The sequence below is a fragment of the Epinephelus lanceolatus genome, chromosome 7 (assembly GCF_041903045.1).
Source record: "Epinephelus lanceolatus isolate andai-2023 chromosome 7, ASM4190304v1, whole genome shotgun sequence".
NCBI classification, from domain to species: Eukaryota; Metazoa; Chordata; class Actinopteri; order Perciformes; family Serranidae; genus Epinephelus; species Epinephelus lanceolatus.
Window position 1 is genome coordinate 20,172,188 of NC_135740.1, and position 15,496 is coordinate 20,187,683.

Consider the following 15,496-nt stretch of genomic DNA (forward strand, 5'->3'; position numbering starts at 1 on the left):
ATCTGTGAGAAAAAATGCACTTTTGGTGGATGTATTTTGACGTTGTTTGATGCTGTCCCAGTGCCCTATTATTTAATATAGCACACGCTCACGGGCTGCAGGCAGGTCAGCCCTAGCTTCGTACTGGTGAAATGTCAAATATTGAACATCCTATCACTCATTTAGACAAAAGTAGATCGGAAAATAGGGCCCAGGTTGAAAAAACCATTAGTTCCCCTTTAACTTTAACATGTCCCGAGCTAAGGTAAACATCTGCGCCTTCTAAAGATGATTTCTGATGACTTACTAAGAAATACTAACACATTCAGCAAAAATTTAACATAAGTCAGTATTAACTGTAGCTCCATGTAAGGTGAATAAATGTGATGTATCCCAGCTAATACTTCGCTCGTCTGCGTTAACGGTGCAGTTTACACGTTTTTTTAACTTCTGATTTATGAAAAACTGTTCTGAGCGAAACATGATCTTGAATTTATCAGCAGACTTCAGGAATGGTAATATAAAGTAGAAGTTAAGGAAATAACTTTTGGCTTTCATCTTTTTTTCATATGATATAAAGGAAGTACGGTAACTCAGTAACACATTCTCAGCCCTAATGACTAAATACATATCTCAAGGTATGCAGCTGAGTTTATTTTGTAACTAGCAATTTTCTAATGTAGGTTGAGAATGAAGTCAGACAGGGAAAGACAGGGATATACTGTATCATGTACTGACATTGAGTGACAGACCTGTCAGTCTATGTGTCATTCTCTTCTGCAAATTCTGATTTAATACTTTTTCGCTATAAATATGTCATCCCTGAGTCATTCTGTTCCTCCAGTCAGATACACACTAAAGTGATGGCACTGATACTGCACTTGCTAAGTTAGACCCTCTCAGCCACCAGGGAAGACAGAATTAAGGTATTTTAATTTAGAGGTATTAAAGTATTTTTCAGGAGCTGCATGTTTGTCACACTATCCTGACCTTTGGTATTAACCATTCAAAACTTACTTAGGTTGAATCATTGTTTTGCTGATGTCTAAGTCACATGGTTATAGCATGTGTCTAGGTCCGTGTGTCTAGCAAGCACATGATGTTCTGGCATGGCTAATAGGGTGGGGACGGTTGCAACAAGGTTTTGCAACTGTCCCCAAGCTAAACAGCCATGTCACTGTGATTACATAAAGAGTATAGTTCACCAAAATATATAAAATTGTCACTGTTGTTTCCTACAGTTGATGTCATTGCCAATAAAGAATAAGATTACTATTACTTACTATTATTAAAATGTTGTAAGCGTTCTGTGTCATGTTGCAACTGACCCAAACCCTGGGGACGGTTTACAAATAACTGCTGTGAACAATATGTAATATGTGATCCTGTTTAAATGATATGGGTAATTAGCAGGCAGATGTAGGTTTGATATATACATTTTAATGTAGTCCAAATAGTCTCTGAGTAACTGAGAGAAATGCAAAAAGTGTTGCAACTGTTCCGAGTCTACCCTACATTTATTATGAAAATTCAGACAAAAGAATTGACTCCATTATCATCCCAGATATTTCCACAGTTGTGTTTACTTATCTGAAATAAGAAATACAATACATCTTTTAAGAAGACAGTCAAGAATCCACATTACGCCTTTAATGATGGCTGAATTCCATTTAGCTGCTTCAGGTTTAGGGTCCTGAGGAAGTTTTGAAAGTAAAGAGTTTTTTAAAAAAAAAGGTAAATTCAATACACTAAATTATCTGCATTCTGTTTAGGAGTCAGTCAGTGTTTAACTTTTGTCTTATGAGATACAGTTTATTTTACGCCATGGCCCCAGCAAACGAAAGAATCTTTACCGATCTTTACCCAAAATCTATAAACATATATGTTTGCTGTATGAGCTCTGGCATTAATCTCTATGACCAGAAAACAAGACCTTCCATATGAAATGCTATGGATGGTTACATTACATTAATTTATCGGACTCGTTGTTCCACAAGGTGACTTAATTTTTATACATGTTGTACATTTGGAGCAATTTGGGGTTCAGTGTCTTGCTCGGGAGTACTTTGCCATGTGGCATCAACACTACAGTTATTAGACAACTTATACCACCAAGCTCCAGCCAGCTAAGTGCAGCCTTTCATGAGTCCTATATGGTCCAGCGCCTGGCACCATGAACAAACCAAGACTCTCACCTCTTTGTTTTCTGCTGTTTGAGGATTTTATTTCAAGGTCTTAACAGGGCAGCGCACCATAAGCAGGCATGACTGTTAATGTCAGAGCTACAGCCCAACCAATGCTTAATTTTTGATGCTGATATCAGTGTGTGACAGTGATTTATTAGGCAGTGGACAGCAGAGAGCTGACAAGAAACAAGGGGAGAGTGATGGAGGATGACAATCAGCACAGGTCTCCAGCTGGTCCTGAACCAGGATTGATTTAACTTTAACAGCACTTTTTCAATTAAGTGCTCTTGTTTACTCCTGTGTGCTTAATTTGTAGGTTACACAACCAGCTGGATTCTTGTCAAAATCTCTGCAGGCCACACACAAACAAGACATCATCTAATTGTTTTGCCCTCCCAAGAGCGAAATTGGATCAACATTCTTTGAGTATAAGCCACAGATACTGCAGCAGTTTATTTAGCCTACATTTAACATTAAGACTGATGTTCACCTTCTCAATTAAAACGCTCTGTGAATTACATCATCTTGGGTTGTTTGGTATTTGATTTTAATGTGACAGTTCTGCACTGAGTTACTTTTATCACTGCCGTCCCCAATTTACACACTTTAACAGCTCAATTTTTAGATTTAACTGGATTAAATTAAGCTTTAATGATACTGGGTGGTTATTTTGTGAATTGCAGCAACAAACAGCAACAACAACAATATGTTTATGTATTCACACTAAGAGAAAAAAGCAAATGAGTGCTTATAAGCCCAGTAATTTGACATGTTGTATATATTATGGCAATTATCTGGATTCCAGTAAAGACGTATAAAATGTCTGGGAAAATTACCCCCAAGATAGATTTTTTTAAAACCTAAGAGCTAAACTGACAATTTTAAAGTATTTTGAGGGGGCCAGTTTATGATTTAGGGCCACACAGAAAAAGTGCACACACTGATAGTTTTCTGACACATTATTCAATGACATTTTAATGACTTTTTTAATACTATGACTCTGTTATGACTTGACATACAACAAATCTATAACAATCAATAGTGATATGACCAAGGTGACACTAATATTGTAGTTTTCCACTTTTTAATACATTTAAAAGTAATAAAGTAGAGAGACAGTGCATGTGTTTTACATTTATTGGACCTACCCAAAGCAGTTGAGCAAAGGCTTCTCCTGGGGTACGACAGCACCACTAGGAAAAAACACACGCAGAACTGAAGTACACCACAAAATTAGAACCAGACGTAATAATAATAATGGCTTTTTTTCCATCAATAACAATAACATCAATATATTGTGGGAGGTATTGGGGGGATGGGTCCCCTCCAATATATGTTTTGATTATGGCCTAGTATGCTGCAGTGTAGTGCAAGTACGTCATGAAAATGATTAAATATGAAAGTATATGGATGTAATCATGAATAATAGTGATAATTGTTTGAATGTATGATTCATTCAGGGATATGATTTGGTATTTTAAAAGGCCTCAGAGTCCTTCACTTTCTGCGTGCAGGCATGTGAGGAGGCTTCAGGGTCTCTGAAGGTTATGATACTGTAAGATGAAGACCTTGTAGATGATCAGACTCCAGTATTAAACAAGTTGTATGATGTATGTGACGTCAACAAAAGCACACGGTTAGGTTTAGGAAAACAAAATCCCGGTGTGGTATTCGGGAAGTGAACACTGAACTCCTGGGTGAAAGTCCAGGGTTTGTTGGACCCATCCAACACCCCTCGCACCCACCCTACAGGGAATTTCCAGCTCCCTATATAACGTTGTTACCAGCAGCATTTCAACCTGACACCGTCTAGCGGCACATCATACCGCCATGAAAGATGGCTTTTGGCGTCATGTATCTAATGTCAAAATCATTGACAAAACAGAAGTATTTGACGACTCTGGAATGAGAACGGGCTGTGATACACTTTATAAGGCTGAATCATTGTTCTGTTGCTTTAAAGGAGCAGTGTGTAGGGTTTAGTGGCATCTAGCGAGGAGGATTGCAGATTGCAACCAGCAGAAACTTCCTTTAGGTGCCAAGTGTGAGCTCCCAGTTAGGATTCCCTCAGTGTTCATGGTCAGGAGGTTTTTACTGGAGGCCGAATTATCTGCAAATGTCTCTTCCTTTTCAAAACAAACTGTCCAAGTGATTCAAACCAGTAAAAACGAAAACCTTCTTATCTAGAGCCGACGTTTGGTTTGTCACTTCTGGGCTACTGTAGAAACATGGCAGTGCAACATGGTAGACTCCGTGGACAAAGACCCACTCCCATGTGGATATAAACAACTCATTCTAAGGTAATAAAAACTAGACACTTCTTGTTTCTTGGTGATTATACACTTAAATATACATATTATGATATATTTCACTTCTGCCAATATATCCCTCTAAATCCTACACACTGGACCTTTAAGTTTTTGGTATGACTGTCCATGCACAAATGCTGTACCAAGTTCTTCCCTGACATCAGATTTGTGTTGTATTAAACATATATTAAAGTAAAATTACCTGAGTTTCACTAAGTTTCATCTGTTATTCATCAAAATAAACACTGACCAAAAGTACTTGTAAAAGTTGTGTACTGGAGGTATCCTCGTCTTAGTGTGAGCCTCTTTGGTCAGAGAGTTCTGGACGTTGTGATTGACATTTGCACAATGACTTACAATAACACCTTTGAGGTATGAGCTGTAGGTGCTCCGTACAGTAGCCCCACACAGAGGAGGTAAAAAGGATTGTGTGTTACTGTCTCCAGGGTGTCAGGTTCAACTGTATGACAGCCAGCCTTTTCACCACTTTGTTGATCCTGCCTGTCTCCCCTATCTGGATGCTGCCGGGTTCCTGCAATTACCCAAAAATAGAGGGGCAATCAGAAATCCCCAAAAGGTAACATGACTCACAACTGAATCTGAGACAGTGAGTAGATGAGTCTACAGTATCTACACTGCTCTGGAGACAGAGAGACAGCAGCCAGTGTTGGGTCGACTTGTCTCACTGTGGATTCAGGGGAACTGGTTTGTGATGTCATTCAACTCTGTGACTCTCTGCTTTTATAGACATATAAAATAAATGTTTAAGATGGTGAAATAAAACTTTTAGTTTTGCTCCACTGCTGTTTTTTCACTTTATCATCATCTCTGCTGTTATGACTTCACCTACATCTCAAATCTCTTTACCCCATTTAGGCACATAGGGAGTCCACCAGAACTCACCATCTCACTCTTTACCGGGCTTTTGCCTCCTGCCAGCTTACCACCATTTCTTCAAGTCCAAGTGTTTTTCAGCCTACTCTCTTTCCTCTTTCCCTGTGGGTTGTCATCATGGGCTTATCTTGTGGTGTCATCTGTGTCCTTCCTCAGGGTGTGACCTGTCCATTTCCTCTTACTTCTTTTGATTGTTGACGTCATGTCTTCCTGGTTTGTAATCCTCCACAGTTCCTCATCTGTGGTTTTGATGGGCCACAGCAGCTTTATGATTTAGCATTGGCATTTGTTGACAAAGACCTGTATCATGCTTGTGAGTGCCTTGGTGGTTTTCTATGTCTCAGAACCACAGAGCAAGACGGTCTCCATGTTGGTATTAGGCATGTGCATGATTAGACAACTAGTTGATCAAATGTTGCTACTGTTGCTAGTCAGCACCTGAAATATTAGTTGGTCAAACTTATTAAATTTACTATTGTTTTATTTATGTACACATTTAAATTGTAAATCAATACATATTTTGATGACTTGAAGAACAAGGCAGTAATGTGCTCGAGGACTGTCTTTATCATATGATGCTCAAGAAAAAATGCAGGTGCTCTTGAAGCAAAGGGTCAGCACTGAAGAAAAATGAAGTGAAGAAAATATGAACTTGAGGCACTCTTGTGGGAGCAGGAACAGATGCATTTGATTTAAGTTCAAAAAGCCTTTATTTCAAAAACATGGCTGCTTACATAAAAACACCGACCGGTTTCTACTCTATGGTCTTCTTCAGGGTACAAAAAGCTGGACAAGAGTCAAGCAAACATTTTATAAGCTTGGTAGGGGGTGTCACCCAATCTTGATTAAAAAGTGAGCACAGGTGGGTGATAGCAATGAGAGGCCATTTTGAAAGTGACACGTCTCCATAAGTGTTTAAAAAAAATTCCTGTACTTAAATGAAAAATACTACTAACCAAATATCAAAAACATGAAAAATATGCTTGTATAAAGGACATTTACTATGACATATATCAAAAAAAGAAGGAAGGGGTTAGGGTAAGTATTTTTTTACTTTTACTTGGCGAGTTATTGTCATATCATATAGAATAATGTGCAGTTTTTAAAATGCACTGTGTGCACACATTTCAGCAGCATTTAAAAAACAAGTCAACTATTGAAAAATGTGATTAATGAGTTGGTTTTCTACATGTTTTTTTTTTTTGACAAAAATTATGCTTGATCTTGACTAAGTTTAAACTTCTATTCAAACCTCATGGAAATAAGTTGTTAGGAACATACTTAGTTGATACTGAGGTTGCATAGCTTGATGTTAGAGCTGGCTAGTGTGTTAGAGGAATCAATAAGAATCAGAATCAGTTGACACTCTATGCTACTGAAAAGAGGAATTACAAGCACCTAAGTGCACCATTTAACACCTCAGTTTATGTGTGCGTCCAGTCTAAATGGACTTTAACACATCTTGGAGTGAAACATCAGCATGACATGCACTTTGCAGCAGTCACCAATGGGAGGCACTGTGAGACCAATAACCTTCATCCATGCCGCCACAGACATCATCTGAGAAGTTTCCAGCACACCTTTTACCACTGCCCTTTAGAGCATCTCAGATTTGAACACCAATAAGGTAACAGCCAAATGTTATTGAAACATGAACTCATAAGCAGGGTTCATCCCACTGTGCAAGTCCTGAAATCCACATCAAAGCAGACTGAGGCTAAATGAGAGTTTGTGTGAACATCAAGGTGTCCGACTAGTCTGGTAATACTTGTTCAAACATAGACTTGTGTTTTCATTGCTCACAGTTGTCTTTGTTAAACCAAAAAGAAAAAAAAACACAGCAGAGAAACAAACAGATCCTTGACTGGGAGGACCAACATGGCTGATGTCACTATCAGCAGTGATCTCTGTTTACAAGTGTGTGGCTCTCATCTTTAATGTAGCCCATTAATTCCTCCTCTGTCCCTTCAGAGAGACGCTGCTTCCTTTTGTTCTGAAGATTTACGACATGCCGTCATCCTCTGACGTGGCTGTCTAACACAATGCGTAACAACCTGTGTAATAGTCTCCCCATTACTGAATGCTGCGAAACTTTTCATCATGTCATGGGACCCCAGAGTCACTGGAGCATTTAACCGTGGACTCAGACAGCCCAGCAGGACTGTTGATCACAGGCGTCGTAGAGAGGCTTTGTGTGCTTCACAGCACCACCTGCTCTCCCCCTTTTACGTAATGCAGACTCCCTCTCTGCAGTGCCTTCTGGGATAGGGGTGTGAGGTGAGCTGCACCCTGTACTGACCTTCTCTGTTCCATCACACATGTTCTCTCCTCTCATTCTCAAGGCCTGCTCCTTTCCCTGACATCTTCTCCCACTTCAACACATCGTCTGTCGCTGGCTCTCCATCCAATTCCTGCTCCCTCTGACCCCCCCCCCCCCCCCCCCCCCCCCCCCCCCCGCCTTCCTCTCTCTCTTTAGGCAACAGTGTCAGCAGCTGGGCGATGACAGCTTCTCTCTCATTCAACCGCTCACTGGAGGCAGGGAGCGGCCGTCCATCCATCAGCACGACAGCAAACCCCTCCACTACAAAGCCATTGTGACTAGCAAAATAGTAACGGCCTTTTAATCAAAACATTTACCCCCGTGTAAAAGTAAAACACAAACAGCTCGTATCAGCAGGTTGAGGCAGACTCCTCGCCTCAGAGGTGTGAGTGAGCGGAGCGTGGTGGAGGTGCATTCCATGCCGCCCTGATGGTAGTCTACATAAACAGACAGTAGGGGCTGGAGGAGAGCCCATTTGGGGTGAAGTCATGCGTGGCTGCAGAAAAGTGCGATAGGACCCTTGTTCACAATGTACCACCATTAGCTGGCGAGAGGAGCACAATGGCGGACACAATCCGGTGTTATTTGAGTTTGCTCTTGAGCTGCTGCTCACTGTTATGCCTTGAAGATGAAGTGGCACTTAGAGTGTGCATTTCATTTGACCCCTGAGACTCTCATGTCATGCAGTTGTGCTCTGCAGTCACGGCTGGTTCAGGGAATGCTGATGATGCTAAGCACTTGGGGGGGATTCATTTGGGAGGTGTGTGGGGGAGCATCAGGGGTCATGTAGAAGAGAAATGGAACTACTATTTGTTTTGCAGATTGTATGTTTGTCTCCTGTTTTTCCTTGCAACACTGCAGGATGATGCAGTGTGGGGTTTGATAGGATTTCCATTTCATTCCCTGCGTGCTTCAGCGTCTGGACGGGGAATTCATCACATGTGCATCCGTTTGAAGTCAATATGGAGCACATATTGGAAAGTCGGCATTCATCTTAACATATTGTCATTGGTGTGCGTCCAGGTGATCAAAGAGTCGCTGTTTTGAGTTGCCCACATTTAGACAAAAGGTATGTGTGCTAAAAATCAGACATGAGCACAGGAGTAATTAGAGAGACAGACCAGTTCAAGAAAACACAGCTATGACTTCACAGAACATGGTCACACACGTCATTTACAATTTAGCTGAACACAACACAGAAAAAGACTTAATGCATTCTACTATTAACCTATTAACACCAATACATTGCACTGAGAACTGTCTGGAACCTTGTTTTGGTGCATTATGCATGTATGAATAAGTCATGTTGGAATGAGGGAGAATAATGCATGCCTTTACTGCATTTTTTTTTTTTTACGTCATACAGCCAAATGTTCTGACTCTGAGGACGACTGCAGAGCCTCAAGGTCTGTTTCTCACCCCACTGATGAACACGGCGGACCACAGACGTCTGGAAAGCTGTTGGGTTAGTGTGACATCAGCAAACGGCACTCAGCGGAGCAAGAGAAGCCCTTAAACAAGGCTATATTTCTGCCTGGACTCTGCTCATATTCACACTTAACAGCAGAACAAACAATGACAGGGCGGGGAGGAATTGCAGACACCTCACCCAGCATGTGTGAAAATAAATCTGCTCAAGGGTGGAGACCTGTGTGTCTTCAATAATCATGGAAATTTCAATGGCCACGCCACGGAGGAGGGCTATATGCGTTTTAATAAAGGCATTTCATTACACCGCGTGCATGTCAAACACTCATGGGTGATTTCTGTATCTGTTTGCCGCCATAACAAACCTGCATGGAGCTCTTTTCATTGCCTTGACGCTGACAGGATCTAAACAGAAAATGTGATCTTTGTTCTTGATCTCTGCGCTTGTCATCAAACAGATTAATTGCATTTTGCCAAGTGATAAAATAATACATTGTGTCTAACCACATGATAATATTTGGAGTGGAACATCAAAGGGCAATTGTAGCCACTTTGTGGCTTTCAAGGGCCCTTTTGAAAGCTAAAACACTGCCTGTGCTCTGTCTAAACTTAACCTCCTCTTCGCCACTGAAAATACCTCATGGAAAATCTGATCTGGAGATAACCCCTTTCTCCTCAGAGATAATGAGAACAAAGGGCAATCCTTTCACTCAGATTCATTTTCATCACCTCAGGCTGACTTTTTCCAAAAATACGATTGGTTGTATCAATATGTCTTATTTGGCTGAGTGAAAAGGAAGTGGTTGTTAAGTGCCGTTGGTGAGATACAAACAGAGGCTGAGGGAAAGAAAAGAGTGCAGCAACTGGACACAGAGGGCAGATGGAAAGTCTATCATCTCACAGGTTTAGATGCTGTTTGCCTTGTATTGTACGCCAGCCTCCAGTGTCTCCCCAAGGACGCTAATCTTTCCATGAAACACAGAGACAGTCACAACATACACAATACCACACACAGGAAGAATCCACTGATGGATACACGCCGCCCCCTTTTGAAGTTCTGCTGCAGGATATGAATTTCTTGTATCAAACTCTGAGAACAGCAATAACCAGAACACAAGTGTGTGGACATCCCTTTTTCCCATACTGCCTCAGAAAACAGATTACTCACTGATGGCACAGCAGGGAATAGACTGAGTTACACAGTGGAAGGCCTCATTGGGTTCTGATGATCCAGTCCTACTGACGCAACCACCACCTTCACATGGGACTAAATCAGTCTTCTTCCGCCATGGGTGTCTGTCACTCATTCTCATGAATGCACACCTCTGTGCCTACACACACAGAGTGACCGCCATATATCAGTCAGTCGCTCTCAGGATTAATGATATGGAACTATTTAAGCAAACATAAACTTTTAAGACTTATTGCCTTCTGTATGGAAGGCAAGAAGGAAAAATCCAGGTGGCAATAATCAACAAATCTTTTTTTCTACCTGTCCTTCCTTTCATGGCCATCCTTTACTTGCCATGTTGTAGAGCTCACACTCCCCTGAGGACATGACCCTTGTTGGTGGGAGGACAGAGGTTAACTCAAGTGTCAGCACCACTTCACTTCGCCATCAGCGGCAAGGGGTGGAGCACCAGTTTTTTATGTGGGGTAGCCTATATAGGAATATTTCACCTGCATATTGACCATTTTTATAACATTTACTCTGTGTGTTACCTTTAATTCATAAAGAAAACCTTGTTTTTCCCAAATGCCTCTACGGTAAACAGAGAAACCAAAAAAGGCAAACATTCTTCCTGAATTGAAGTAAAGCGAGCCGCACTAAACAACAGCAAAACTATATCAAAACACCTGTTCACATGCATTTCCTATAAAACATTTTTAAAACACGTCAGTACATACAGTCTTATGGCTTTGAACTCAGCTCAAGCGGCGCATGCTCAGGGCTCACTGCTCGTGGGCAAAAGTATTTTATATTGTAACATGTTAATGAAAATGCATGTCTGGAAAGTATTGATCCTATGACTGAATAAATAAGACTTGGATTGTAGGGCAGCAGTTCTGTGTGAGTTTGTAAATAGACGTTTTGATGTAGTTTTGCTATTGATAAACGTGGACCCCAATGACTTTAATTCATAAGAAATGTTTGCCTTTTTGGATTTTTCATTTACCGTTGAGGCATGCAAGAAAACCAAAGTTTTCCTCATGACTTTAAGGTATCATGTGGTAAGTAACTGATATACAAATGGTAATTTTGCAGGTGAAGTATTCCTTTAACCTGACGCAGAATATGGTTTGTTACATATAACTATCTAAGAAGCCGTCATTGGAAACTGTTTGAAAAAGGGCAGGTGTAAAAAATACTTGGCAGGTGTCTATCACAGCCTAACTTCAACCACTCAGATAAACCAGCTCCAGTTGGACAAGGAGTGAAAACATCTATTTCATCAAGAAAAACATTCAGTACTGTTCTGTTCTCTTTTTTCAATGAAGAAATATTTTTCCAGTTCTGATATAACTGGGGGCGGCACGGTGGTGTGGTGGTTAGCAACCCTCTTGCTGTCGCCTCACAGCAAGAGGGTTGCCGGTTCGATCCCGGGTGTGGGAGCCCTTCTGTGCGGAGTTTGCATGTTCTCCCCGTGTCAGCGTGGGTTCTCTCCGGGCACTCTGGCTTCCTCCCACAGTCCAAAAACATGCAGATTGGGGACAAGGTTAATTGATAACTCTAAATTGTCCGTAGGTGTGAATGGTTGTTTGTCTCTATGTGTCAGCCCTGTGATAGTCTGGCGGCCTGTCCAGGGTGTACCCTGCCTCTCGCCCGATGTCAGCTGGGATAGGCTCCAGCCCCCCCCGCGACCCTCAAGAGGATGAAGCGGTTAGAAGATGAATGAATGAATGAATGAATGATATAACTGATGCTGTTGCAGCCGTGCTAACCTCTTTAGGAGACACTGTTGATTTGACAGTCACTTTTCTGTGTTGGCTTTAAACACACCTAAACCACGCCCATTACTGCCACTAGCTCCACACATGACACTGATTGGTCTGGATCACAAACATAAACAAAGAAGCCTGACAAGATTGATTTTCATGTGATATCGTAATTCTCGCATGATCTCGTGATATCACGAGAATCTTGCTGCTGTGCAAAGGTAAAGCCTATGTGGTGCTGCATCATGTTTTCTGAATTTAAGGTCATCCTAGAGAGCACTGCATCACACTTTCTCCATTTAGGGGAAATAATAAGTGCACTCCATCTTGTTTTCTTCACTAGAAGGGCATCCTAGAGGGCACTTTGTTATGTTTTATCTACCATGGAGGCATCTAAGAGGGCACTTCTGCTACGTGTTTTTTGAACATGCACTAGGGGGGCAGTCAACCCCCCACCCCCCACCCTTGAGCCCAGCATTGCTCTGTTACCAGATGTGTGCAACTCTATCAGAGCCAGATCACACAAAGACCCGAGCTCTGACAGAGCAGTAATGTGGCATAAAGAAAATCTGGGTGACAACAGCTCATCCGTCTCCTGCTATGGTAGCTTACAGTAATTTATGAGCACCTCATTTGAACCATACACAAATGTATGCTTTCCAGAATTACATGCTCATAAATATTCTGACGAATGCCTTGAGTGAAGAGGTGACCCCATCAGTGACAATAATTTACATTTCAAAGGTTGCAAAAACACTTTAATGGCTTGTTTTTTCTCTCCCCGTCTGAAAATGTGAGTTTGGGTTGACTGTTTTCCCAGTTCTGCATGGAAAGGGTCTGGAGTTATCATCGCGGAGGAGATTCCAGAGCAGGTACTTAAGGGAATCTGTTTCCATGCTCCGATCTAACACACAGGGGCAAAGAGGCAGACAGAGAGAGTGGAATAAATAGAACAGAGAGAGATGAATGTGGGAGGAGATGGAGAAAAAGACTGGATGGCTGAGGAGTAATGAGAGCGTGGAGCAGACAGGAGGGTAAACAAAGCATAGGTGAAAGAGATTAAGAAGAATCATGAATGTTGGGGGTGCTGACAAAGAAAGATCCAGGTATAAGGTGCAAATAGAAAGTGTACGGGGGTGGAGAGGGGCTTGTTGAGTTAGTAATGTTGTCAGAGCTCCCAGCACTGTGAGAGAAGGCAGCCAAAGGTGGCACAGAGTTGTAAACCACATTAAAGAAACTCAACCTTTGCATTTGAAGCCCCCAGTTGTAGGCTCTAATGTGTTTTCATGCTTTGGGTTACCAAAACAAACGAGGTGACCATGTTTTGTTCTGTTTTGCGAGGAATGTAACAGATGCAGTCTGGAGCCGCAGGGGGCTGGTTGGTAGTCATAGCACATGTTGTTGACCTTGTCTGCACCCCCAAGAAACCTGGACCGGTCGCTGTATCTGATACATACATGCCTTTGAAGTGCAGACAGACAGACACACAGACAGACAGGCAGTCAAACAAATCCCTTCAATTCACTGCCTGTGCCAGCAGGAACACTTCATTAGCTGACATTACTTTTAAAAATAGAAATATAATGCATAAACCATGTGTCTTGCAAGTTGTTACTCATACTGAAAAGAAATTTCCTCCCAATTTGTACAACTCTGCATCACGCCCGAGGGTTCACACTGTGTCATCAGTTGTGATGATAGAAATGAATACCAGCAAAAAAAAACTGTCTGTTGCCCTATAAACAGCAGCTTATTGTTCCATTTTGTCTAGTGTCTGAATGTTGGGACTTTTTTCCCTGGAAACAAAGTGTGCATTAAGTTAGCAGAGTATAAAATTAGCACCATTCACTAGCCAAATGCTGGCAAAATATGTGAGCGGTAGATTTACTCCACTCAACAGCCAAAAAACAATACTAATCTATTGAGTGGCTGGGACGCCTCCCTCAACATTTAGAACATGTGCGTTTGTCCCCCCCAATAAAAACATGAAAAGGCAAAAAATGATGCAGGAAAGTTCACCAGTATGCAGGTTATTAATTGTTTGATCCTCAATATTTCCAGGGGGAGGATCATAGACTGTATGATCTAATGGATGTAGCTACCGTGACGTCACCCACTGGTGTTTGGACTGCCGTTTGGAAGTCTCGAGTTTGGCATTTCAACCTTTGCCATCTTGGTTTTTTGGAGCCAGCAGTGACCACATTTAGACGAGAGGGTGGAGCAGTGGAGAGGTGAGGGGTGAATCTGACTCATAGACTGTAGCAACGTCTCACAGACAGCCTGTCACTCAAGTGGCCCAACCCATAAATATGTGGAACTTTAAGCCTCAATAAAATGTTAATACGTGAGTTATACAAAAAACTCACCCCTTGTAGAGTTGTCATGAAATTTGAAATCAGTTACAGAGACCAAAACTGTTTTTGCACCAGGCTGTAAACATCTGACTCACTCTTGGAGCCAGCCTCAAGTGGCCATTTGAAGAACTGCAGTTTTTGACACTTGTGTGTTGGCTTCATTTTTCAGCCCTGGAGGTTGTGGCTTGGGGAGGATCCCATATCCCCCATTTCATATGTGTCTCCCCTTCAGTGTTGAAACAAATCCTTCGCCCTTGTCAAAGTTAATGCTGTACATTTATTATGAGGAGGACATGAATGTCTTTACCAGATATAGCAATCTATGCTGTTGCCGAGACATTTCACCAAAGTCATTAGGATTCATCCTCTGAGGAACAAAATGTCTGCACAAAATATGATGGCAATCCATTTAATAGCCATTGAGTTGTTTCAGTCTAGATCAAAGTGGTGAACTGAACAGCTGACATTTTGTATAAAAATGTGTAAAGGTCTGAGTAAAGTAAAATCAGAGATTTCTTTCTTAAGACTTTATAGGTCTTAGAAAATACTTATATACACTATATATACTATATAGTGCTGAACTGTGGAGTTAGATTGTTAAATTGTTTTGCACAGTTTTTGTGTCCAGGATTTTTTGGGCAGGCCTGACATCGTGGCTCGATGATGCACTGGAGCCGTCTTTTAACATAACATTTCCCTGACTATATAAACTAACGTTAGAGCGCATAGCCACAGTGTCTCTTTCATCCCGTGTGTGTGAGTGGCAAGTTCACTACGATCAGTGAGCTTGCTTCAATCTTTCAGTCCAATAAATACACAAATAAACAACTCTGTTAAATGCCAAAATCATAAAAACACAAGCAAAGTCACAAATGTAGCCTGAATCTGCTACCTGACCTGGTAGGTACTGCTCACTGCTGTGGGTGTGAGCTTTGTGCTAACGTTAGCTGCTGTAAGCTGCCGAACGAAAGTCTGTCACTTCGCAGTGGCTCATTCTACATCAACACCCTCAACGGATATGCCTCCAGTGTCTCAGAGCAGAGAATACTGCTCATTTTTTCACAATTTTGAAGTCTCATTTTATATATC